Raw genomic sequence first — 24013 nt, forward strand, 5'->3', positions numbered from 1 at the left:
AATATGCAATTTACCACCTCACCTCCTTGCTTAAATCTTTTTGGCGGCATCCCACTGATAAAGCTCTAAACTGAAAAGGACCCCAAGACCCCCTCCTGTGTCTTTCTCCAGAACTCTCCCTCCAACCTCAGGCCTCCTGTACCAGCCTTCCAGCCTGGAAAACCCTTTCCCTAAGCAATCATCTAGTTAACCCCTTATTACTCTTCCAGTTTCCATTCAAACGTGGTTTCTGCAGGACAGACTCTTGGATGCCTCAGACTCGGTCAGGACCTTTATACCCTGTCAGACACCTGGATGTCTGGGCCCAGTGGCAGATGGCAAGTGTACACCCTGGGGGGTCACCGGGTGATTGGGTTTCCCTCGGTGGTTATTTCCAGGAGCCCAGGCACAGGGTCCCTGGATATGCCCCATCCAAATTTACTGAGGGAATAGAGGTAAAAATAAAAATACATTCATTTTCTTCTGTTACTTTTCCCTAATTTTATGAAGTCATACATTCCTTTAGAAAATATAAAAACAAATAAAGAAAATTAAATCAACCATATTTCCAAGACATAAGCACCGATAACAATATTATGCCTTTCCTATGTACCTTTTATCCTTTTTTTTTTTTTTTACTAAACTGAGATTCTATTGAATATACAGCACAAAGTATTATAAAACAACCACTTCTCCAAAAACGTGAAGGCACCATTCTATTTTTTCCTCACTTTTTTTTTGGTCTAATTTAACAATACCATGTGACCACTGTAGAAAATTTGGAAACTACCAAAAAAGTGTAAAAAAAAGAAATGTAAATGACCTCTAATTGCAAGTGAGGATTTTCCACCCATACCAGAGCCCCGGGCTCCCTTTCAGTATTGTTTCTATGCACATACTTCGTTGTGTTGATTTCTGATAAAATCACACCACCACACTTCCAGGCGCTCTCCACCCAGGAGGGGGAAAGGGATGTTTCTGGCGGGACCAGCACCTCCACCCTCACCCCCTCTAAGCTGCTGAAAGTGAGGGAGGCCTGGGGGCCAGCTCCATGGGGGCCTAGTGGGAGGTGGCTTGCCACCACCCCCACCCCCACCTGCCCCAGGCCCCAGGGCCTTTTGTGTGCCCCGGGCCTCCCGCGAAGCCACAGAGGCCTGGTGTGTTTTTGTAACCTGATCACCTTCATCCCTGAGTCCCTGCAGGTTTCCTTAACAAGGCCAAATTTATGTACCCCAAAGGGAACCCGAGCTGTCGAGCTGTCCTCCTCCCCAGAGCAGAGCCCACCCACCACCATCACCCCCCTCCCCGCACCAGAGCCACAGGGCATTCACAAGGGGGTCGGGTGGGCTTTGATAAAACCCAAGCAGTCCCTGATGTCTGGTCGGAAACTCCACCTCTCTCTGAGTTCTGGGGACACAAGACAGGGAGTCATAAACAGGAAGCATTTCCACCGCGCCTAGTGGAAGGCAGGCGGGGCTGCTGGATGGATTCAAGTCTGCAAAATCTAGAAGCGCTGGGTGAGTGCTCAGGGCCACCTCCGTGGTCCGTCACTGGCACTGTCCCCTGCGGGGCTTCCGGTTGTCATTTCTACCTGGACGTGGCAAAGTCCGGGTGAAGTCAGGGGGGTCATGACAGCTCTGCCAGCGGGTGGAAAGGGGGTCAGGCCGATTGCCCCCCAACCAGGGGAGGTAAGTGGGCAGTGCAGGCCTCCAGATCTGGTGGGAACGGGGGTGCAGGTAACCCGAACCTTGAAAGTTCAGGCTGAGTCTTCAATGGCAGGAACACAGCCCCCAGGCTGGAGCCCCAGGGAAGACTTGCTGAAGGCATCACGGTCGTGAGGAGGAAGGCCACCCCAAACTCAAGCCTCCGGGAAATGCCTTCCTGGAGCAAGAGAACACAGGAAAAATGAATTTCCCGGCCTGCCACACGGTTCCTAGAACTACGCCTCTCAGGAAGTGATGCTTCCGGGAGGGCTCTGCTCACCCCCCTCCCCAACAGTGGTTGGGCAAAAAGTCTGGTGGTGACAGGAGGTGAAGAAGAGGAGCATCATGGGAATGGCCTGCAGGGAACCATCTTGAAGGAGACTTCCCGGATGGTATGGCGCTCAGGCACTCACCTCCAGCCACGCCTCTGGTCCAACCCCATCCAACCGGCATGATCCAGATTTGCTACCGGCTCCTTGAAGCTACTCCGAGCGCAGAATCTGGGCATCAGAACTGGGAAAGATTTTAAGCCTTGCTGTGACAGCAAAGGGTATGTTGTAAGAGCCAGTCACGCGTAAAGAGGAGTTCCTCAGTCAGCTGACTCTGGGAAACACCGTGAGGCAGAGTGTCACGGTGACCCCAATTCTTTGCCCCTCCAGGAATCCATGCCCAATGCCAGGAAGCTTTGCAGTGCCCTCCCATTGCAGGCCAGGCGACCTGCCCAGCCCTCGACCAGTTGGCCAATGATCATGCTAGCAAGCCTGAGGGAAGCAGACTTGCAGCGAGCTGGGACTTTGAGGCTTGCTCTCTTCAGCCTTCGCCATCACGAGAACATGTCCAGGTAGCACACTGGAGGATGTCACACAGGTGGGACAGAGGAGACTGGCCGGAGTCATCCCAAGCAGGACCAGCTTAGGTGGCCTTCCAGCTAGCCACCACCAGACACAGGAGCAGGCCGGCCAATCCCCAGGCGATTCTAGACACATGAGCCATAAATCTGGAATGTGGTAGGACAGTGAGGTTTGGTAGCATTGTTGAAGCAAAAGACAACTGATACAGCATTGCATACTAGAACTCTCCACGGGAAGGTCACAATGCCCGTTAGTACAGTAAAGGCCCTGGGAAGTTCTGTAGTAGAGAAACCTGTTGAATTTTTGCTGAATCCAACATTCCCCCAAACTCATTTGCTCCTGGAACGCTTGTGTCCAAAGAAACACCTTACAGAAGCAACGTTCCGAGAGATCTGCAGCAGGAAACACGAATGAAGGCCCACCTCTCATTCTATAGATGAGGAAACCAGACCCAGGAAAGGAGGCTGTCCTGGCTTCTGGGTCACCAATTCTTCTCCTAGGGGAGGTTGCCACTTGCTCTAGGCAACGGTGGCCTCTCCCTTTACCGAATTGAGGTCTGAACCACACATGCGAGTATTTGCCATATGTTGTTTTCTAATTCAATGAGAAAGTTTTATTGAGGACCTACTAGGTGCAAACAACATAGCAATGTTTTCTTGGTGAAAGCCAAGCCTAGCACCAGAATCACCAAGAAAAGACACAGTCCTTATCTTAAAGCAGTTCACAGTCTAGTGGAGGAGGAAGGCTCAGAAAAAGATGCTGATAATCCAATGGGAGAAGTGCTGTGAAGGGAAGCGTTGGGTGCTATCAGGTTCAAGGGATGCAGAGGTGACATACTTATCAGGGCAACCTTCCCAGAGGAGGTGACATGTGAACTGAGTCTTGAGGAATGAGTAGGAGTTACCTACATAAGGAAGATGACCTCGGGGGATGGGGGGACAGGAGGGGGTGGAGGCATGGGGCAGGTGACCCAGAGGCAGTGTGGGAGCAAGCGTGCCAGAGCAGAGCTGTGTCAGTCAGGGGTCAGGGGTCAGTGCAGAGACTAAGATCCACTCCAGGCAGTTTAAACAGAAGGGGATTCCTCGTAGGGTATTAAGAGGCTTTACAGGATCATTTGGAGGGGGGACAAGACCCACCCAGTGTCGAGCTTCCAGAAGAGTGCTCCAAAGCCACACCACTGGGTGAACTGAGCTGTCACCATCAGGGAGCCATTACGTAATTGGAAGCCACCAGTACCAGCTTGAGAACACTGTGGCCTCAGCCACGAGCCACAGAAGCAAAATGCATGCTTCTCTCCCTCTGTCACTGAGAACCAAGATCCAAAGTCAAGTGTTGCCCCAGAGCATGTGATAGGCTGACCTTCACCGTACCTGGAACCCCAGCCGCAAAGGAGTGTGAGAAAGGTACTGTTTAGCACAGGCTGGGATGGATGTTAAACATCAACCCACCGTATCTTCCCCAAGGAAGGGGGCACTTAAGGAAAACAAATTTAGTACGTAGTTTGGGCTGACCTTCCCAGAAATATTCTTAGCTCTTCTGGCTTATTTTTCCTGTTTCCCTCACGGCACCTCTCCCCACTACTGAGCATGCCATAGGCGCTCATTAAAGACCTCCAAAAAGCCAGCCTCCTCACCGCTTGATCTCTGGGGTGGGCAGGTCTCAAGATGAATAAAGGCAACTTTTTTTTCCTTTTTTCTTTTTTTTTCAGTCTTGCCTGGAATAAATTGCTACTTTCCTGAACACACAGAAGGATGTATTATTATGAAGGTATTCTGTATTATTACCGAGAACAATTATTCAGAAGCCAGAAGCCTAGAGCTGACGAGGTTATATTCGCTGAGGAGAGATTCTAGAAACCATTACTCAGGAACTTTTTTGCCCATGAAAATAACCTTTTCCTTCCCCTGTGTGGCTTTCCACCGAAAGAAGGACTCAACCGTCCCTGCTGGCACCGCACTGGTGAGTCAGCGAGCAGGAAGGCAGTGATCCCCATTCTTTTTTTTTTTTCTCAGTGATCCCCATTCTGATGCCAAAACCAGACGGTCACCGGCTGGGCCTAGTTGTCATGCTCCACAGAGGAGGATGCTGAGAATAGAGCCTGGACCTGGGAATACCGATCAACTGTGTTTCCAGAAATCTCTTCCAATCAACCCCTCAGAGGGAATTCCACACCTGCTCCAGCTTTCCTGACGGCGACAGGTCAGGTGGCTTGGTGCCCTCCTCACCATCCAACCAAACCCCCTGCGCTCTGCCCTACTACTGGGAAGACGGGGCCTCTGGAATCAGACATCTGTCCAAACCCCACAGGAAGCGCGGCGGCCCTAATTAATTAACGTCTGTGGAACACCTGTACAGCCTCAGATGAGAGGTGCGAGGCGACCACAAGCCCAATTAATTAGCACCACTGACGGAGGCTTCCGGCCCACCCCCCTCCCTCTTTCTTTCCAGCCGCCTTGCCCTATCTCGGGGCAAAGTCAGGCAAGCGGTGACAGGGCCACCACAAGGCCGGGAGAGGCTCCCCGTCCGGGCCTTGGCTCCCCAGGCTGCAGGGCCGTGAGCCCTCGGCGTCCCTGGAGGTTTTCTGATGGGACAGTTTTCCTCAGAGAAAATGGCTGTCTTCCTCCGAGCGCCTCGGCTGGCTCCTTCCTCAGATTACATTCCTTTTCCGTCAGAGGGAGGTCCTAGCGCCAAGCCGGTGGGACACTGACCTAAAACTCCAGCCCCTGCTCTAAGTGGCCTGGGTCTCCCGCAAATGTCTGCAGAGGCCTACGGCCCGGCGGCCGCGCTGACCCTCGCCACAGGTAAAGAAAGGCAAATCCTGACACGGACGCTTTCCCTCTGCCCCTAGCCTTCTATTTTTCTCCTACGCCTTCCACCATCACCGCTCAAGGGGAGGCCCAGAACAGAAAGTTCTAGAAAACGTACATGGAGGGAGGCGAGGTTTTATTAAAGCCAAGAGAAGACACAATCATCCATAAATGGAATGTGGGAAATAGGGACTATTTCACATCTGATTCCTTGCACTTCTATTATGTTTGTAAGAGATGACTGGGCACCTAATTTTCCAGCTCCCGGCACAGACTTCAGCCAGCCCAGCTCCCTGTGTGGAAGTTCGAGGCTGGCCTTGCCTTCCTTCGTCCCCGAGTCGCCGGAGCTCAGGAGGCCTGGCAGTTCGCGCGGCAGAACACCAGGGCGTCCAGGGGAGCTGGGGTGCCCGCGCAAGGCCAGGAGCAGCAAGATCAGCATCTGTGTGGCCCCCAGGTCTACATGGCACTGACATTGCCACCCCCACCCCCAACCAGTCTGCGGCCTCCTGGCCCAAAAGAAGGGGATGCTGTTTGAGCTCATAACGAAGCTCTAAGGCTTCGGGAGTGGGGGCCAAGCCTAGGAGGCGTTGGGTGTATGTGAGCACTCCTCAGGGTGACACATCCTTGGGGAAGGAACCCCAGCCCCCCTTGTCTCTCAGCCAGAGGCCCCTCTCCACCTCCAGCCACCTTGGGCCCCCTGGAGGCCATCTTCACCCCACCCCCTGCCCCACATCTACCTCCTGTTCTTTCCTTTGCCACCAGCTGCTTTCCTGCCGCCAGAGAGGGTGAGGACAAGCCTGGAGCTGTGCACAGTGGTCCAGGTAGGCACTCCTGCCTCTCTGGGTGACATGAGGGCTGTTGTCCTTACCTCTCCTGACCTTGGAAAGCGGGGGGCTCCAGCCACATTGCTCGGGCAGGGGAAGGGCCTGGCAGGCTGGGAAGAGACACGCTCAGGAACACCGAGAAAGGAACTGTCAGCCTTCATTATTAATCCCCCATGTTAATATTTAATGTCAGAAAACTGCAACTCCCTTCTCTGCATGGGTCACGCCAACCAGAACTCTTCCAGCACCAAGACCAGCAGAGCAGTTTAGGTTGACTTCAAATACTAGGTGCAAAACAAATTCTAAAAAAAATAAAATTAAAATGAAATAAGACCGAGAACTTATTTCATGGCTTTGGAAATCAACCTGGCTCTTTAAACATCCCTAAAACTATGTGTTCCAGGGCCAGAAAGTTTAGAGACGGGGCCAGGCTTACTCGTAACCTTTAAGATGAGAAAGGTTTTGATCTGCGGAGGGTTTTTGTGCTGTCGATATTCCAGATGTATTTCTTAATCAGTAGCGGCCATGCAGTATGGGTGCAGCCAGCAAGATTTGAAGGCTCCAGTGGACATCCTGAGGTGAATTCAAGGATGGGGCGCCTGAAAAAAAAAAAAAGGATGGGGCGCCTGACTGGCTCCATCAGTAGAACACGCGACTCTTGATCTCAAGGTCAAGAGTTCAAGCCCCACGTTGAGCGTAGAGCTTACTCTAAAAAAAAGAAGAAGAAAAAGATGATGATGAATTCAAGGTATTAAAGAACAGGAATATCTGCCACTGAAGCAATCAATTAACTCTTACCTACCAAAACCAGCTTATTTCTGGGGTGCCTGGGAGGCTTGGTCGGTTAAGCATTTGACTCAATCTTAGCTCAATTTCAACCCCACATTGGGCTCCACACTGGGCATGGAGCCTACTTAAAAACAACAACAACAACAACAACAGGGATCCCTGGGTGGCGCAGCGGTTTAGCGCCTGCCTTTGGCCCAGGGCGCGATCCTGGAGACCCGGGATCGAATCCCACATCGGGCTCCCGGTGCATGGAGCCTGCTTCTCCCTCTGCCTGTGTCTCTGCCTCTCTCTCTGTGTGTGTGTGACTATCATAAATAAATAAAAATTAAAAAAAAAAAAAAAAACAACCAGCTTGTTTCTCAACCTAGGGCACACCGTCAGCGTTTGGGGAAGGACAGTCATTCATTGCACAGGGTTGTCCCACACACTATCCCTGCCCACTCACCCATATGGCACCCTGACATCGTGATCAACAAAAACACCATTTCTAAACACCCCCTGGGTGGTGGGCAGTGCACCCCCAGGTTGGGAACCCCTGATCTGGGTACACTGGGCCATTTGTGGCATTTTAAGTCAACAATGACTAAGCCACCAGACTGGGCCAGCAGAGCCAGGCCATCCTCACACCGAGGTGTTGGGGAAGGCGACAGGGTCTGGGGCTGCAGAGGTATCTTGCCCCTCCCCTGTGCCCACCTCACCACCCCGACCCCAGGGCAGCGGCCTCCCTGCTTCTTGGCCAGGAGTGGGCTGCCACCACCATCAGCGGCCAGGAGTGGCCACAGCTTACAAAGCTTTCATCTCTGAGATTTCAAAGAAGAGCCTCGAAAAAAAGCCCAGGGCACAATTTTCCAGGATCCAAGAAACTGGATGAGTCACCTGTGCCTTCCTCAGCTTGAACCACACCTCCCAGGCCCACACCTCACCTTGCCACCAACAACTAGCAGGCTTTTTTAAAGGTCCTATTACCAGAGCTGGGGCCCTGCCTCAGTCGGGAAAACCATTTCGAAGGACAGAAATAGAAGATGATTTCATTTCAAGGGACTCTTCTCCCTACAGTGTTGTTTATAGTATTTTATTGAGAAATGATTTACACCCAGGAAAATGCAGAAATCTTTGGTGTACACCTTGACGAATTTTTACAAATGCACACACTCAGGTAGCTTACAGAGTTTTAAGGCACATAAAAATGAGATTTTAATTAAAACACACACACAGACACAAGCTTGGATAGCTAAAATTAAAAAGAATGATGACACCAGCTGTTGGCAAAGGAGGTGGAGCAATGGGACAACCCCCACCCCACCCCAGCCACACATCTCTGCTAGGAGTGAAAAATGGTACAACCACTTTGGAAAATTTTTTTTTTAACAAAGTTAAACATATACCTGCCGGGTGATCTAGCCATTCCACTCTTGGATATTTACTCAAGAAAAATGAAAGTATATGCACACAAACAGCAGTTTCATTTGTGAGAACCCAAAACTGGAAACAACCCAAATATCCACTAACAGATGAATGGATAAACAAATTGTGGTATATCCATGCAGTGGAATACAACTCATCAATAAAGGGAACAAACACGCAACATGGATGAATCTCAGAATAATCATGCTGAGTGAAAGAAGCCAGAGAGCACATACTGCATGTTTCCATTTATATTAAATTCTAGAAAATGCAAGCTAGTCTGCAGTGACAGGAAGCAGATCAGCGGTTGCCTGGGGATGGGGAACAGGGAGAGGCAGGCGGGAGGGATTACAGGGGGGCATGGGGAAACCTCACAAGGCACTGGGTATATTCATGGTCTTGATTAGGGTGATGGTTTCACGGGTGGACGCAAACGTCAAAACAGATCAAATTGTATCATTTAAATATGTGCAGTTTATCGTATGTCAATTATACCTCAAAAAAGCTATATTTTTGTTTTAAGATGTGTGTTTCACCCTACGAAAATTATACTTCAATTTTTTTTTTTTAATGCCAGAATTCTCTGCCACTTCCCCCTCCAAAAACAAACAAACCCGTACAACAAGTAGAGGCCCTGGAACTCCAAGTATCTGCTTATCTTTGGGATGGAGCATGAGAAATCCTACCTTTAGGCTCAGGGCCGCATGACACAAGCATGGCCACCCCACCACAGCAGTGGCAGGAAGGCGAGTCCACGCGACCGAGCCCAGACCCGTCCTCCCGAGGGATGCAGGCGACCCGGCTCCCCCTGCAGCTGGGGCTGGATGGCCCGTTACCACCACAGGATTATTCCCAGGGGTAGCCAAGTGCCCTGCCTTTTCCTCTCTTTGCTGCTTCTGGTCCTCCTCCTTCCCCGGGTGACTCTTCACGGCTGGGGCACGGCAAGAACCCCACACCAGCAACCAAAATACTACACCGTGACAACTTCATCTCTTAATTACAATAAACATTTACATAATGCTCGGGCCCAGCCAGTGCGGAAAGATTCGTTAATGCAGAAACATGCCCTTTAACCATCCCGTTTTATTACACAAACCCCCCGGGGACCTGAGCAGCCCAAGATTTGCAAAAGATGATGCAGAAATTGGCTGAGATATTAAGCCCCTTTCCAGGTGCAATTAAAAGTGAGATGGAGAACCGCCTGCTCTCCCAGATAGATATTTTCTTCCTCCTGAATTCACACCGTGAGGATTCCAGGGACCCGGTGCCGTTGGAATTCTAGCATTTGCTGGCGATGGGGCTTTGCGCTTTTTTTTTTTTTTCCCCTCTTCCCCTTCCCCATCTCAGAATTGACAACCCTGCAGGTTTTGCTGGGAGGTCTAATATTTCCGCAGCCGCCCAAGCAAAGGGTTTATTCCAACATTATGAACATTCTGCTTGCTCCGAGCCTTTGATTCTTTCAAACAGACCCTCTCTGGAGAGACCAACTTTAATCACATTTCCTCGAGCAAAACCCAGCTGGCCTGGGGAGGGACAGCCCAGGCCGAGAACGGGTGAGGAGGCACCCGAGCAGCTTGGTGGGCTCCGGGCTTTCAAGACAATTCAGGCCAGTGCACAAGGAAGGTGGCCAGAGGAGGAGGAGGGCAGAGTGTGCTTTGGGAACCAGCTTCCCAAAGCTGTTTTGAGCTTCCTCCCGGCTTCCCGTCCCCTGCTCTCCACTCCCAGCCTCTTCCTGGCTGTGCCATCTTGAGGCCCTGCTCTCTGGGCCTCAGTTCCATCATCTTTAAAGCAAGGAGAGTGGTCCCTCCTTTGCCAGGACGGTGGCGGGCTTCAGTGAGGCAGCTCTGAATGGAGCATCCAGCCTGAGCTGGCAGGTCAGGGCCACACACGCCACGCTCAGTGGCTGCTCAGAGGTCCCATTATTGTCTTCTTACCACCAGGAGTATGACTGCCATGCTTCTCAAACCTTAGGCAGTCGAAGGGATCCCTCATGCCACCTGTCTAGCCATGAAATTCTACTCGAGTGCTCTTAAGCCCCTTTCTCCCCTGGTGAATGAAGATCGGAGTTCCATATCAAATTTGCCCATGACAGGCACCTCCGGGGTTCCCATCCAGATTGACAAGAAAGGCTCCTGGGCTGAGGCTGAGGCTGGAAGAAGCAGGTCTGAGCACTGTGCTGCCAGGGGATGGACACAGTCACCCGGTGTGAGAGCAGCCAGATGGGAGGATGTGGGGTAGACAGCTGAGGACAGGGCCAGCCAGGAACCTGGAAGGAAGTTCAACATCCAGGAAGAACGAGACCCAAGGCCAATCCTGGGGAGAGGCAAGAGCCACATGAGCAGACACATACGATTGCAAATGCTGGATGACAACTTTCAGTTCTGCCATTTACCTCCCAGACATTTATAAAGCATCATGGCTGTGCCGGGCACTGTCCTAGCACTTGGCAAACAGTGTTCATGTTTATTCATTTAGTCCTCGTTATGACCCTACTCAACGCACACTGTAATGAGCCCCATTTCACAGCTGATTCAACAGAGGCTCAGATAAGTTCATTGACTCATCCGAGTTCACAGAGTCCATAGGCAGCAGAATCGAAATTCGAATCCAGGCAGTGGGCTGCACAGCCCATGTGTAACCGTGCAGATAAGACCCGGGGTGAGGAGTTGCAGGACGTACAGACTCGGTGGGGCTCGAGCCAGGACTTGAAGGACCAGATCAGACCGGGCGGGTAGGGAGAGAGGGGAGAGAGCCAAAGGGCTTTAGCAGATGGGGGTGAGAATAAGAACCAAGACTTAAGTCAGAAATGAAGGCCACGTGGCCGGTTAGGAAGGACAGGAAGAAAAGAGCTGGCGTCGAGTGGGAGATGGAAAAAGAGGGTGTCAGGGACAATTTTGACTGCAATTATGGAAAACCTCGACTCAACTTGTCTCTGGCCAATGGCTTTAGAACTCTGACCACAGTCCACGGTGAGAAATACTCTCCATTTTGGCTCTGTACATGCTCATCCTCATCACCAGACAAAAGTTTCTTTACAAAGCACTAGAGGATGGGCTATGCTCTGATATCTTCACTTCCTTTCTTCCTGTTTCTTTTTTCCTTTTTTTTAAGATTTTATTTATTTGAGAGAGAGAGAGAGAGAAGGAGCAGGGGGAGGGGCAGACAGAGAGGGAGAAGCAGGCTCCCCACTGAGCAGGGACCCAGATTCAGGACTCTATCCAGGGACCCTGGGATCATGACCTGAGCTGAAGGCAGACACCTAACAGACTGAGCCACCCAGGCGCCCCTCTTCTTCCTTTTTCTAACTCATTTTGTCTTCATTGTTGGTTGTGACCCACCCAATTGATTTCATGGCCCTCTAATGGGTTCTGATCCACAGGTGGGAAAATGCTGGCTTAAACACAAAAAGAATGGATGACTCTAGTATCAAGGTGCAGCTGGCTCCAGATAAGGGACATTCATCAGCTCAGTTATATCCACAAGGACCTGAGTGGCCCCCTCTGCCCACTCAGCTGGCCTCCTGTCAGCCTCACATTCAGCCTGTGTTCTCTGGAGGTCATATGGTGCTCCTGGCCATCCCAGACGAGACATTTGGACAGACACAAGTCCAGAAGCAAAACACACAGGCAAGGGGCGCCTGGGTGGCTCAGTCGGTTAAGCGGCTGACTTGGCTCATGATCTCGGGGTCCTGGGACCGAGCCTCAAGTCAGACTCCTTGCTCAGCAGGGAATCTGCGTGTCTCTGTCTCCTTCTGCCCCTCCCCCTGCTCGCTCACTCTCTCTCTCTCTCTCTCAAATAAATAAATGGATCTTAAAAAAAAAAAAAAAAAAACAGGCAGGCCAGACTCTGAGTACCTTTCTTAGGAGCAAGTCAATACTAAGTCAATATTCCTCAGAAGCCCCTAGTAGACACCCCTCCCTGCCGCATCATGTCTCATTGGTTAAGACTCAGCCACAGGTCCATTCCTGACCCGATCCCTAGCCAGATAAATAGATCGGCCACCCAGCAGAGTGATACATATCAGGGACTGAGCCACCATGCCCTCCACAAGCCCACAAGGGCAGGACTTCGCTGTGGATGCCAGCCAAGAACCACAAAATGGATCTCATGGGGTTTGTAGCAGAGGTGACGGTTTAATGTGGCAAAGGACAGGGACCTGGGACGGCCACCCCGTGAGAATGCTGAGCTGTGGGGGTGGGACACATGCTGAGAAGGGCTGCAAACCAGGAACCGGCAGAGACTAACTTCCCCCAGGGGCACCCCTGCCAGTTCCAGGAGGCTGCTTCCCGAAGGCAGCCTGCAGGGCTAAGGACAGTGTACATGCTGAGGGGAGCAGGGCCGGGGCACCAGTCCCGGTTCTACGTCTGGGGAAGACGTGCAGGGGACACCCAGTAGAGGCAGGGGAGCCGGGTGTGGGTCGGCAGGTGGCTGAGGGTGGGAGCACCGTCCCCGGGGGACCAGGCCTGGAAAGGGGCCGCGAGAAGCAGACTGGGTTTGAAGTGCAGCCAATTTGCAAGATGAAACGTGGAAGATGTAGGGCTCTAAAACAAGGATCTCAGGGCCAGAAGTTCATGTGTGTTTCAGTTGTCTATTGCCAGGCAACCAACCACCCCCACGCTTGGCGGCTTAAAATAAATAACAATCACTTACTTGCTCACAATTTTACCATTTGAGCATCAGCTGGGCTGGAAGACCCATTTCCTAAAGAGCCAGCAAGTCGATGCAGGCTGCCGGCTGCCAGCCCAGAAATGCATTCTCTCACAGGTCCAGAGGCCACGCGTCCAAAATTCAAGCGGCAGCGAGGTAGGTTCCTTCTTGAGGCCTCAGAGAGTGTGTTCCCGGCCTCCCTCCTGGCTCCTGGGGCTCGCCCATACTCCGAGGTATCCCTTGTCTTCTGCCGAGCCACCCTGATCTCTGCTTCTGCTGTGACGTGGCGGGTGGACGTGTGTGTCCCTGTGTCTTCGTTCCTTCTTCTTGAAAGGATACCTGCCAGCGGACTTAGGGACCACCTACTCCAGTACGGCCTCGTCTTAACTTGATGACATCTCCCACCACCCCGGTTCCAAACAAGATCACATCCACAGGCCCTGGGGGTTGGGACTTCAGTGTGCCTTTGCTGATGTGTGCACCCTGCCTCCTGCTAGGAGAATGACGAGGAGCTTGCGGCTGTCTTCACCTACCACGACCTGAGAGATAACAGGAAGGGAAATGAGGGCACAGAAGGGAAAGGCGGTTAGTACAGCCAACTAGGTGGGGCTGGGTCCCACTGGGGACCTCAGGGAGACAGTATAGAACATGTCCCTAAAGTTCCCCTAAGCGAACTGTGGGATTCGTCCGCTGACCCCACCCCGCCTTCATGGGTGCTCTAGCCTGCCCTGTGCCCCCGCACACAGGAAGAGTGTGTTGCCAGAAAACCCGCTCGGGCAGGGAGTCACAGGCATTTGCAGTAAACAATCTCCTCAGCACGAAGGCCAAGGCTACCAGCAGATGGGTGGGCACCCCCCCCCCCGAAAGTGTCTGCTGCAAAGGGCGGGTCAAGGCAAGCCAGCCGGAGGAGCAGGGCCGCCCGCCTGCGTGGCAAAATCCCAACCCCACGGATTAAGCCACTAGCAAAGGGCTGCAGGGCACATGAGTCTACACAGATGAACCCCAGGGGCTGCCCCTAACCATTTGAATCAGACCAAGAGGAGCCAGTGAGGGCATAACATGGACTCCTCTGCGCTGAGCCACGGGAGGCCAGGTTGGGGACAGATCTGCCACTGGGCCGAAGAGGGGCCCAGCCTGCAGCCTCGGCCAGGATCGGGGCAGGCTCGAGGCTCCAGGCCGAGCCCTGGGGAACTTGCAGCTTGCAGGCCTGGGACGCAGGGGGCGGCGGTGGGGAGAGGAGCCCACCATGACCGTGCCCGCCGCTGAGCCGGCTGAAGCACTGCGCGCTGCAGGTTTGCCCACCCGCATCCCAGGCCTGGGGAAACCTGGGAGGGTAGAGTACAGGGGATGAGAAAATGGGCACAATGTTTCCCCTCTCTGCTTTTCACCTGCCGTGGCCTGCAAAGCTGCCTGCAGAAAGCACAGCCATGAGTTTCTCATGAATGATTTTAAATGATTCCTGTTCTGTCCATGGGGGGATATCACGTATTGAGAATCCAGCAAAAGCGGAGCCAACTGAGGACTGCCCCGGATGGTTGCTGAAAAGCAGACAGCGTGGCCACTGGCGTTCAAATTGCAAGGGGTCCTGGGAGAGAAACAGGCTCCCCGGGCCAAGGCCCGCACAAGCCCGAGGCGGTACCCTCTGAAAATTAGGCCACTGTGCACCCACTCTGCCCCTTGCTCGTTCGTTCGTTATGCAACGAGTAATCACTAAGCACTTGCAATATGTCACTCGCTGTTCTAGGCCGTGGAAAACTGTTGTGAGTAAAACAGATTTTTTAAAAATCCCTGTAGTCATGGAGCTTACGTTCTTGCAGGGGAGAAAGGTAGAAAACAAATAAATAAGCAAAACATGCGGCATGTTTTCTGGTGGGAAGCGGGAAGGAAAAAAACAGCGTAGGGAAGAGAATAGAGAACACGGGTAAGGGGCTGAGGACAGGGGGGAAGTTGATGCTTCAGCAAAGGCCTCGAGGAGGTATGAGAGGGCCCTATGTGGGTAAAGGAGAAAGAGCAGGCTGAGGGGACAGCCAGTGCAAAGATCCTGAGGTGGAGATGGCCCAGTGTATTCCAGGAACTGCGAAGAGGCTAGTGTGGCCAAAGAAAAGGAGAGGAGGTAACAGGCCAGGTGCTCAGAGAAGTCGGGTCAGGGCCTTCCTACCACCCTCAACTTTTACTCAAGTGACATAGGAAGGCTCTGGAGGATTCTAAGCTAAAAGCACCAGAAGCTGACTCGGGTTTTAGGGGACCCCACTGGCTGTTGTTTTTAGAGCAAACTGTGGAGGGGTGAGGGCAGAAGGGGAGCACACCCATGAAGAGGTTACATGATCCATATCCGGACACCGAGAACCACAAATGTACCACTAAATATTATTTCAGTAGGAAGTGTTTTCACCTTCGTCACCAGTATGTGGCAAAACCCACCTTTTCCATTATTCCCACTTCAAAGATAAAGAAACAGAGAAGTTAAGTGACTCACTCTGAATTTGCCACGTTTGTAAACTCTTTGACCAGGAAAAATCTGGCACAGATTTCCCCAGGAGCCCTACCCAGATTAAAACCAAATTTATCAGGACGCCTGAGTGGCTCAGTGGTTGAGTGTCTGCTTTTGGCCTAGGGCGTGATCCCGGGGTCCTGGGATTAAGTCGCACATCAGGCTGCCCCCAGGGAGCCTGCTTCTCCCTCTGCCTGTGTCTCTGCCTCTCTGTGTGTCCCTCATGAATAAATAAAATCTTAAAAAAAAAAAAAAAAAGAGGGCAGCCCGGGTGGCTCAGTGGTTTAGCGCCTGCCTTCGGCCCAGGGTGTAATCCTAGAGTCCCGGGATCGAGTCCCACATCGGGCTCCCTGAACGGAGCCTGCTTCTCCCTCTGCCTGTGTCTCTGCCTCTCTCTCTCTGTGTCTCTCATGAATGAATAAATAAATAAATAATCTTTAAAAAGAAAAAAAAGAAAGAAAGAAATTCACTTCTCTCATCACCAGGCCAATGATCAAGTTGGGAAGAAGAGGACCACCTGCTGCCACCCCAGCACCGCTGGCTGCGGGATCGGCTCAGGTCACCCACGGCCTCATCAGAGGCATGTGATCCTGGGGTCCTAGGATCCTGCTTCTCCCTCTGCCTGTGTCTCTGCCTCTCTCTCTGTGTGTCTCTCATGAATATACAAATAAAATCTTTAAAAAAAATTTATCTGACACTCTATCTCCTGCTCTCTCCTTCCTCTGGGTAAAACCAAAAACTGGACAAAAAGCCCTGTGTCTACTAGTCTTTGCTTGATGCCTGATTCCTTCTGGGACTTCTCATGCTTCTGGTCTTTTCCTTGGGAGGAAAAGTGGCATGAGTCCAGGGTTGAGGAGTCAGATGGCCTGGCTCAGCTGAACCTCGGGCTCTGACACCCAGCCGTGGGTAGGGCAGTTTCCAGAAACACAAATCTGGATTTATCTCCTCCTGCCATAGGTTCTTTCCCCCTCCGTGACCCAGACAGTGGCCAGACCTTGGCGTCCCCAGCCTTTGGGCTTTTGTGGGCAGGGTCACGGCTGAAGTTGCCAGGCACCCAGGAGCCAACCCCTCCCAGGCTTTTGTTTTCAACTGCAGCCGAAGCTGCAAAAGGATTATATGGGATCAGCCGTTCCCGGAGCCTGTTTTGTATACCACTGGAGGTACACAGACTCGTATTTTTTTTTTAAATAATTATGGTTATGTATTTTGATGTGCTGGGAAAAAGAGAACTGGTACAATCAACCCATGACTTCATGAATATTACTGCTCAGGGGGAGGCTAAAGTATTTTGGGTGGTTTGGTTTGGTCTTTTTAAAAAGAAAAGATGATCTAAATTAAAAATACGGTGTTACTAAGAACATAAGCAGCACAAAATACAGCAACTGTCACGGAGGAGGTACAGAATAATGCTGTAATAGGCTGTCTTGGATGGGGAGGGGATGAAGGGACGCGCTTCCCCCTCACCCTTCCAGCAATCTAAAAGGGTTTTACAAAAATATACCCTTTTGATATAATGGGAGAACAGGCATACTGTAGAACATTAGAACCTACAGACCATCAGAGAGGTTAAAATCAAAACCTCACACTCTCACCTCCCCGATATCACTACCATTAACACCTAAGTGCACGTCTGTCTTAGTTGTCTACGGCTGTGTAGCAAATTACCACAACTTTGGCAGCTTAAAATACCATCCATTTACTACCTGTCACTGCTGCAGGTCAGAAGTCCGGGTAGATTGCTCTGAGCCTCAGAAGGCCAAAGTCAGGGTGTCAGCCAGGCTGGACTTTTATTTGCAGAGGTCTGGGGGAAGAATCCACTTTCGAGTTCGTCCAGGTCATCACCAGAATTCAGGTCTTTTCGGCAGCATGATTGAGGGCCTCCCTCTTGCCTTTCTGGCTGTCCTCTGGTTCTTGCACACCTTCAAGCCAGAAAGAGCCCATCTGAGCCCTTCTCATGCTTCAAATCTCTCTGACTTCTCCTTCTGCCTGCCAGAGAGAATGCTCTGCTCTTAAACAGCTCTTGTGATTAGGTCAGGCCCACCGGGATAATCCTGGGCCTGGGGTCAACTGTGCCTTATCCCACCACACAATCACGGCAGTGAAATCTCCTTACTTGCACAGGTGCCGGGACCAGGGTATGGGTTCTGCCCACCACCGTATCTGTCTACATTTTTCTCTGCACGAGTATATTTGTAAAGACATATTTGTAAGGAGCCTGGGTGGCTCAGTCGGTTAAGCATCCGACTCTTGGTTTCAGCTCAAGATTCTCTTTCTTTCTTTCTTTCTCTTTCTTTCTTTCTTTCTTTCTCTCTCTCTCTCTCTCTCTCCCTCTCTCTCCCTCTCTCTCTCTCTCTCTCCCCCTCTCTGCCCTTTCCCTTGTTCTCTCCCTCTACCTTTCCACTTCAGTAAATATTCATCTCAGCTAATACCCAGAACATATTCAGAGCTTCTCAATGGACCCCAAAATGTTTTTGCAAACCAGTATCCAATCCAATTTGGATTGCATCTGGTTATGTCACTTAAGTCTTTTTCTGTCTGGCCAGGTCCTCTTTTATTTTTTATTTTTAAGATTTTATTTATTTATTTGAAAGATCGAGAGAGAGAACATAAGCACAGAGAGGGAGAAGCGGACTCTTCGCTGAACAGAGCCCAATGCAGGGCTCAATCCCAGGACCTGAGTTGATCATGACCTGAGTTGAAGGCAGATGCTTAAAAGACTGAGCCACCCAGGCGCCCCAGGCCAGTTCCTTTTTTAAATGAACTTAATGCTCCAAAGAGAATAAGAGAGGTTGTTCTGCAAAATGTCCCACCTTCTAGATATATCAGGAGGTTCCTTGTGATGCCATTTAGCTTGTTTGTCTATCCCCTGTATTTGCTCCCCATTGGAAGTCACACACTCGTGTGGTGGCAAATGTTTAACACCTGGGGCGTCGGCCAATCTCTGTGGTATAAATACTTCCCCCCTGGCTGCTTTCAAGCTACCAATGTGACATCCCTGAATTCAGAGTTAGAAAGAGATGCACACCATCTGCCAGCTCAAACCAGTTCCAGCAGCCACTGCTTGATGGATGGGATAAGGTTTTTGGAGGGGAAGAGGGAAGCAGGCTATCTGGAGAAAGACTTGAAGAGCTCCCCCACTCCCATCCCCCAAGACTGTGGAGGGGGCAGCATGATATGTGCTCCAGGAGTGGAAGTGACTGGCAGCCTCTTACCTCTAAGAGGAATGTCGGGGCGGTGGGAGGTGGGAGTGAAGTGAACCACACAAGCTGCGGCCTCAGAAGCCATGGCCAGGACCCCCGCCCTGTGGAGCAGGGCCAAGAAGCAAGCATGGCAGGTAAATCCCCCAGCGCCCTGGCTCCTTGGGTGGGCTGCTCTCTGCTGATGGCCACAGATCCCCAGCGGGACTGAGCTCCAGCTGCCCACAGCTTAACTTGCTTGGTAACCATGCCTTTATTGGTTTTTATTTCCTTCCCTTTCATGGCTCATCTCCATACCCCTCTACTGGGGCTTCCTGGGGACTACCACCCGCATAAAGGGCTGGCCCTCAAACTCCTGTGTCAGGGCATGCTTCCGGGATCGGAGCTGAGACAGAAGGCAGAAGGGGATTGGAACTGGTGTGAAGCTATTTCGAGGTTTTACACTTTTTACAAAGGCACGTACTCCTTTATTCTTAATGCAATTAAAAATCTATTTTAAATAATAAATTTTTAAGAGCAAAAACTATAGCTAGAAGCCACAGGAGACTCACAGAGAGAGACCACCGTTTAGCCACCTATGTGCTCACCCTGACTCGAGAACCCACTGTCCCCCTGGCCCTGATACCTCTCCCCGCACACCCCAAGACAGCACAACACCAGGTGATAATTTTAAGAGGAGCTCACATTTGTTGAGCAGATACCGTGCAGAGTGCTTTGCACAGATTATCTGTTTTACATACTTAGAGCACATGTATTTATCTCCCCTCCCTCCCAAGCTCCCTTTAATATAATCGCGAAGGAACAAAAACGGTATAAACCCACAATAAGGAAGGGGGGGCAGGGTGTCGCCAGATGAGGGATTTCAACACATTTCTGGAAGACAGAGAGCAGAAGGAAGGGTGGTGACAGGTGACACAGAGCAGAGAGAGCCCCAGCTGGAATCCTCCCAGGCAGGGAAGCAAAAGGAAGAGGCTCCAGGCTGAGCCTATGGGGGTCCCCAAGGGCAGGAGTAGGAACTAGGACTGGAAACAGGATGGACTGAGGGTCCACAGGCAGACCTGCTGTCACACGCTACCTCCCCCCCGCCGCCGCCCACCACCACCACCACACCACCACCACCGTCCCCGCCTTCGGGGGTAGGACAGCCATGAGCAAACTTCCTGGTTCCTTAGAGTTGACATTGGTATTCATGCCACAGCAGGAAAGACTTTCTTCCAAAGAAAGGGGACACATTTTCTGAGGAGAACTGGAGTGGCTCATGTGCACATAAGGGGATTGGACGAAAGCCCCCCACAATCCATCATCTGGGAGACCCCAGCTCCCCACAGGCTCACCTAAGTGGAGTTCCCCAACCACCAATCCCCAACCTAGGCAACGCCACACTTCTGGTCCACGTTCCTCCTGCTACACAGGGAGAGACGCCCTCCCCGGCTGTTCGTCTGAGGAAAGCCTGCAACTTCAAAGACAAAGACAGGGAAGAACATGAGGCAGACTGATCCTGGAGGAAACAGATAATTTGGTAAACAGGGGAGAATTTAAAGGAAGATGAGCAAGAGGAGGCGGGGGGTGGGGAGCAGGAGGAAGAGGAGAGGGAGAAGGAAAGCTTTACCCTCAGATGTGAGAAGCTATTGCATCCACAAAGCAAGCCTAACAATCAGAGAAGGTAAGAACCCTTGGAAATTTAAAATACTGGGACAGGGGCACCTGGGTGGCTCAGTCGGTTGGGTGTCTGCTCAGATCATGATCTCGGGGTCCCGGGATCGAGCCCCATGTCGGGCTCCCTGCTCAGCGGGGAGTCTGCTTCTCCCTCTCCCCCTGCTCCTCCCCACTGCACATTCTCTCTCTCTCAAATAAATAAAATCTAAAATCTAAAATAAAATAGGGGGACAGAGTGAGAGAACTTGATTGATGGCCTGAAAGAAAAAAATCAAGAGATTATTCCAGAACACAGAGCACGATGAAAGAAAGCGTGAGAGAAGGTAAGAGACATACACAATTGTCCGGGAGGTGCAACACGGGAGGACTAGCGGGGTCTTCAGAAAGAAAGCCTAGCGAAGACGAGGGAAAGAGCCTGCAAACCATCCCAATCCTTGTGGCTGAGGACGGTGCTGCAAGAGGCAGCCTCTGTGGGACTGGCTATGTAAGCCAGGTTGCTTTTATGTTTTGTGGCCTCTGGGTCAATGTCCCTCGGACCTCCCTTAGTGTTTAGAAGTCTCAAGAGGAGCCAGGCTGGAGAGAGCGTTCTCCATGCAGGGGCCCCAAGCGTAACCTGGGGAGGGGGCAACACTGGTTGGTGGTATCAGTGGATCTCAGAGTGAGGATCCCCCAGAGGAAGGGGGCTCTGGGGGGCCCAAGGTCAGAGCTGCTCACTTCTTATCCTGCGAAGACTCTTTCCAGAGCTAGATCCTACAAGCCCTTGGTTTTGTTTGGAAAAGGACGGGCTTATCTTGTGGATGGGGAGGTCAACTTGTCCAACATGTCTTATATCCAGAGGCTGACACAAACATCAGTCGATGGATCTGATGGGAGCTGATGGGGACAGAAGCATAAAAGATGTTTCAACAGATATTTTTGAGACCAGAATGGGATGCCCGGCAAAGGAGTGAGCCTGCTGCCGCTGGGGGTATTTAAGTTGAACCCAGACAAACATCTGTCAGGAGAACTATAAAAGGAATTGGAACCCTAGAACAGGTAAATTCATAGAGATAGAAAGTAGAACAAAGGTTACCAGGAGGCGGGGGCGGGGGGGATGAGGAGTGGCGCTTAATGGATGTGGCTTCTCTTTAGGATGATGGAAAAGTTCTAGAAACAGACAGTGGGGGGCGGGCACCTGGGTGGTTCAGTGGTTGAGCATCTGCTTTCAGCTCAGGTCGTGATCCCGGGGTCCTGGGATCGACTCCCACATTGGGCTCCCCACGGGGAGCCTGCTTCACCCTCTGCCCATGTCTCTGCCTCTCTTTCTGTGTCTCTCATGAATAGATAAATAAAATCTTTAAAACAAAAAAAGGAAAGAAACAGACAGTGGTGATGTTGACACAACATTGTCAATCTACTAATGCCAGTGAACTGTACACTTAAATATAGTTAAAATGGTAAATTTTATGTTATATGTACTTTACCACAATTTATTAAAAAATTTTAAAAAGGAAATCAGAGCCCACATACACTGCCAGTGGGGATATGGATGGTGCAACCACTGTGGAGAACAGTCTGGCAGTTTCTCAATAAAGTTAAACATAGAGTTACCATATGACCCAGCAATCCTGCTCCTAGGTATACAGCCTAGAGAAATGAAAACATATGTCCACAAATGTTCAGAGCAGCACTATTCACAATAGTTAAAAGGTGGAAACAAGCCAAATGGCCACCAACTGAGGAATGGATGAACAAAATGTGGTGAATCTACACAGTGGAATATTATTTGGCTATAAAAAGAAAGGAAGAACTGACACACAACGGAGAAACCCTGGAAACATCATACAACGTAAAAGAAGCCAGTCACAAAAGACATACACTGCATGATTTTGTGTGTATGAAATCTCCAGAACAGGCACGTCTATAGAAACGGAAAGTAGATGAGCGCTTGCCTGGGACCGGGGAGTGGTTAGAGGGAGATGGGGAGTGACTGCTAATGGATATGGGGTTTCTTTGGGGGATGATAAAAAGTGATGATGGTTGCATTTCTGTGTGAATGTACTAAAAATCACTGAATTGTACACTTTAAATGGGTGGATTGTATGGCATGTGAATTATCTCTCAATAAAGCTTTTTTAGAAAAAAAAAAAGGAATAGAGGCAGGGTGCCTGGGTGGCTCAGTGGGTCAAGCACCCAGCTCTTGGTTTCAGCCCAGGTCATGGAATCAAGCCCCGAATCAGGCTCCACACTCAGCAGGGAGTCTGCTTGAGGTTCTCTCTCTCTGCCTCTCCCCCTGCCCTCTCTCAAATACATAAATAAATCTTAAAAAAAAAAAAAAAAAAAAAAAGAGGGATTCCCAAGATGGGAACTGAGCTGGAACTGGGGCTGGATGACCTCCTTCCACTCCGAGGCTGGGTGATTTCTATTCCAAGGGTTTGGCGATCTTCAGCCACCTGCCCCCTTGAGGTCCGGCCCCAGGAGGGCTTTCTCAGCAGCTCCGGCACACACTCCCTCATCACGGTGCCTGCTAGTGGCTGAGTCAGAAGCTTCGGGCAGCCCCAAGCAGGCACCTCCTGCATCACGCTGTCAGCCTGGCCCCCTGGGTTGGTTTGTTTTTCCAGGGCATAAACGTATTTTATGGAGAAATAAAATGCACAATAATAAAAAGGGGGAGGGGAGTGTTTCCACAGGCTCACATTTTATCCAAAGGGGCCGTGATTTGGCATCCCTGGCTCGAATATGAAATTATTACACAGGAATTGACTCTCGGTATCTCCCATGCTCCCTGGGATGATTGCTTCTATAACTTATGGAGACAGCTGAGCGTTTGTATTCAAGTGATCACATAAATTAATATCCATATGTGGAAATGCTGTGCTGGGAGCAGACCCGGTTTAAGAATGCTTGCCTTGTAATGATCCTTGCCCCTGAAGGAGAATACCCATCCCGGGCTCCTGGTGAAGGTCTGGTTCACAAGGGTTTGAAGTGAAAGACGGCATGCAAAATGCTCCCCCTCTAAAGCGGTGCAGAACTGTGTGCTGTGTTCAGTCGTGATGTCATCCGAGGGAATGAAGGGAACGGCTTTTTTGGAAAAAAAAAAATGTAAAAATAAATAAATCCAAAAGCATGTGCCTTAAAATGTAATGTTTTGCTCCTCGGGGATGGGTTTAGCCCAAAGTTCTAATTATACGTGTGGCAGTAAAGGCCTCCCAGCTTCGTGCTTGCCAAACGCTTTGATTTTGCTACGTGACAGGAGACAAAATTATTCCTTTCTCCTTAAGAGATTGCCAACACCATGCCAAAGGAGAGACGGGGGCGGTGGCAGCTCCCGCAGGAATTAATGATGGGCTTTCTAAGGGCAGGGCAGGGGGCCGGGGAGTCAAGAATCCAGATCCTGCCTTCGGACCACAGACTACGGACCATGTAGGTGAAGCCACAGGCCATGACCAGGCAAGATGCCCCCTGTGGGGTGCCTAGGGAGCCAGGGGGCGCATAGTGCCCCGCACAGGTTGGGTACCCCCAAAAAGCTTTGCTGAATGACGATACAGGAGAATAACAGAGGCATGCAAAACTCCTTCCCCCCCCTCCAGCCCCCGACTCGTTCATTCAGTGGGTTCCTGGAGTCCTGGTCATGTTGGCAAAGCCCCACACCTAGGATGAAGGGGAGACAGCCAGCAGAGCCCTCT

General features: G+C 51.1%; 2 long non-coding RNA genes across 2 annotated transcripts in view; one reads left to right on the top strand and one right to left on the bottom strand.

The window, feature by feature from the left end:
* The window catches only part of LOC118353758 (uncharacterized), a 50934-nt gene extending 37018 nt beyond the window's left edge, over positions 1–13916 (bottom strand). The window contains exons 1-2 of the long non-coding RNA XR_007409471.1: positions 13008–13916; positions 6209–6763 (exon numbers count right to left, since the gene is read on the bottom strand). This is a non-coding gene — a long non-coding RNA (uncharacterized LOC118353758). The remainder of the gene's footprint in view (positions 1–6208; positions 6764–13007) is intronic.
* Positions 13917–18491: 4575 nt separating this feature from the next.
* LOC118353719 (uncharacterized) lies at positions 18492–23396 on the top strand. Its single transcript, XR_007409383.1, has 3 exons — positions 18492–20355; positions 20575–20671; positions 21184–23396. It is a non-coding gene; the product is annotated as an uncharacterized LOC118353719 (long non-coding RNA).
* The last annotated feature ends 617 nt before the right edge of the window (positions 23397–24013 follow it).

The sequence above is a fragment of the Canis lupus genome, chromosome X (genome assembly GCF_003254725.2).
Source record: "Canis lupus dingo isolate Sandy chromosome X, ASM325472v2, whole genome shotgun sequence".
NCBI lineage: Eukaryota > Metazoa > Chordata > Mammalia > Carnivora > Canidae > Canis > Canis lupus.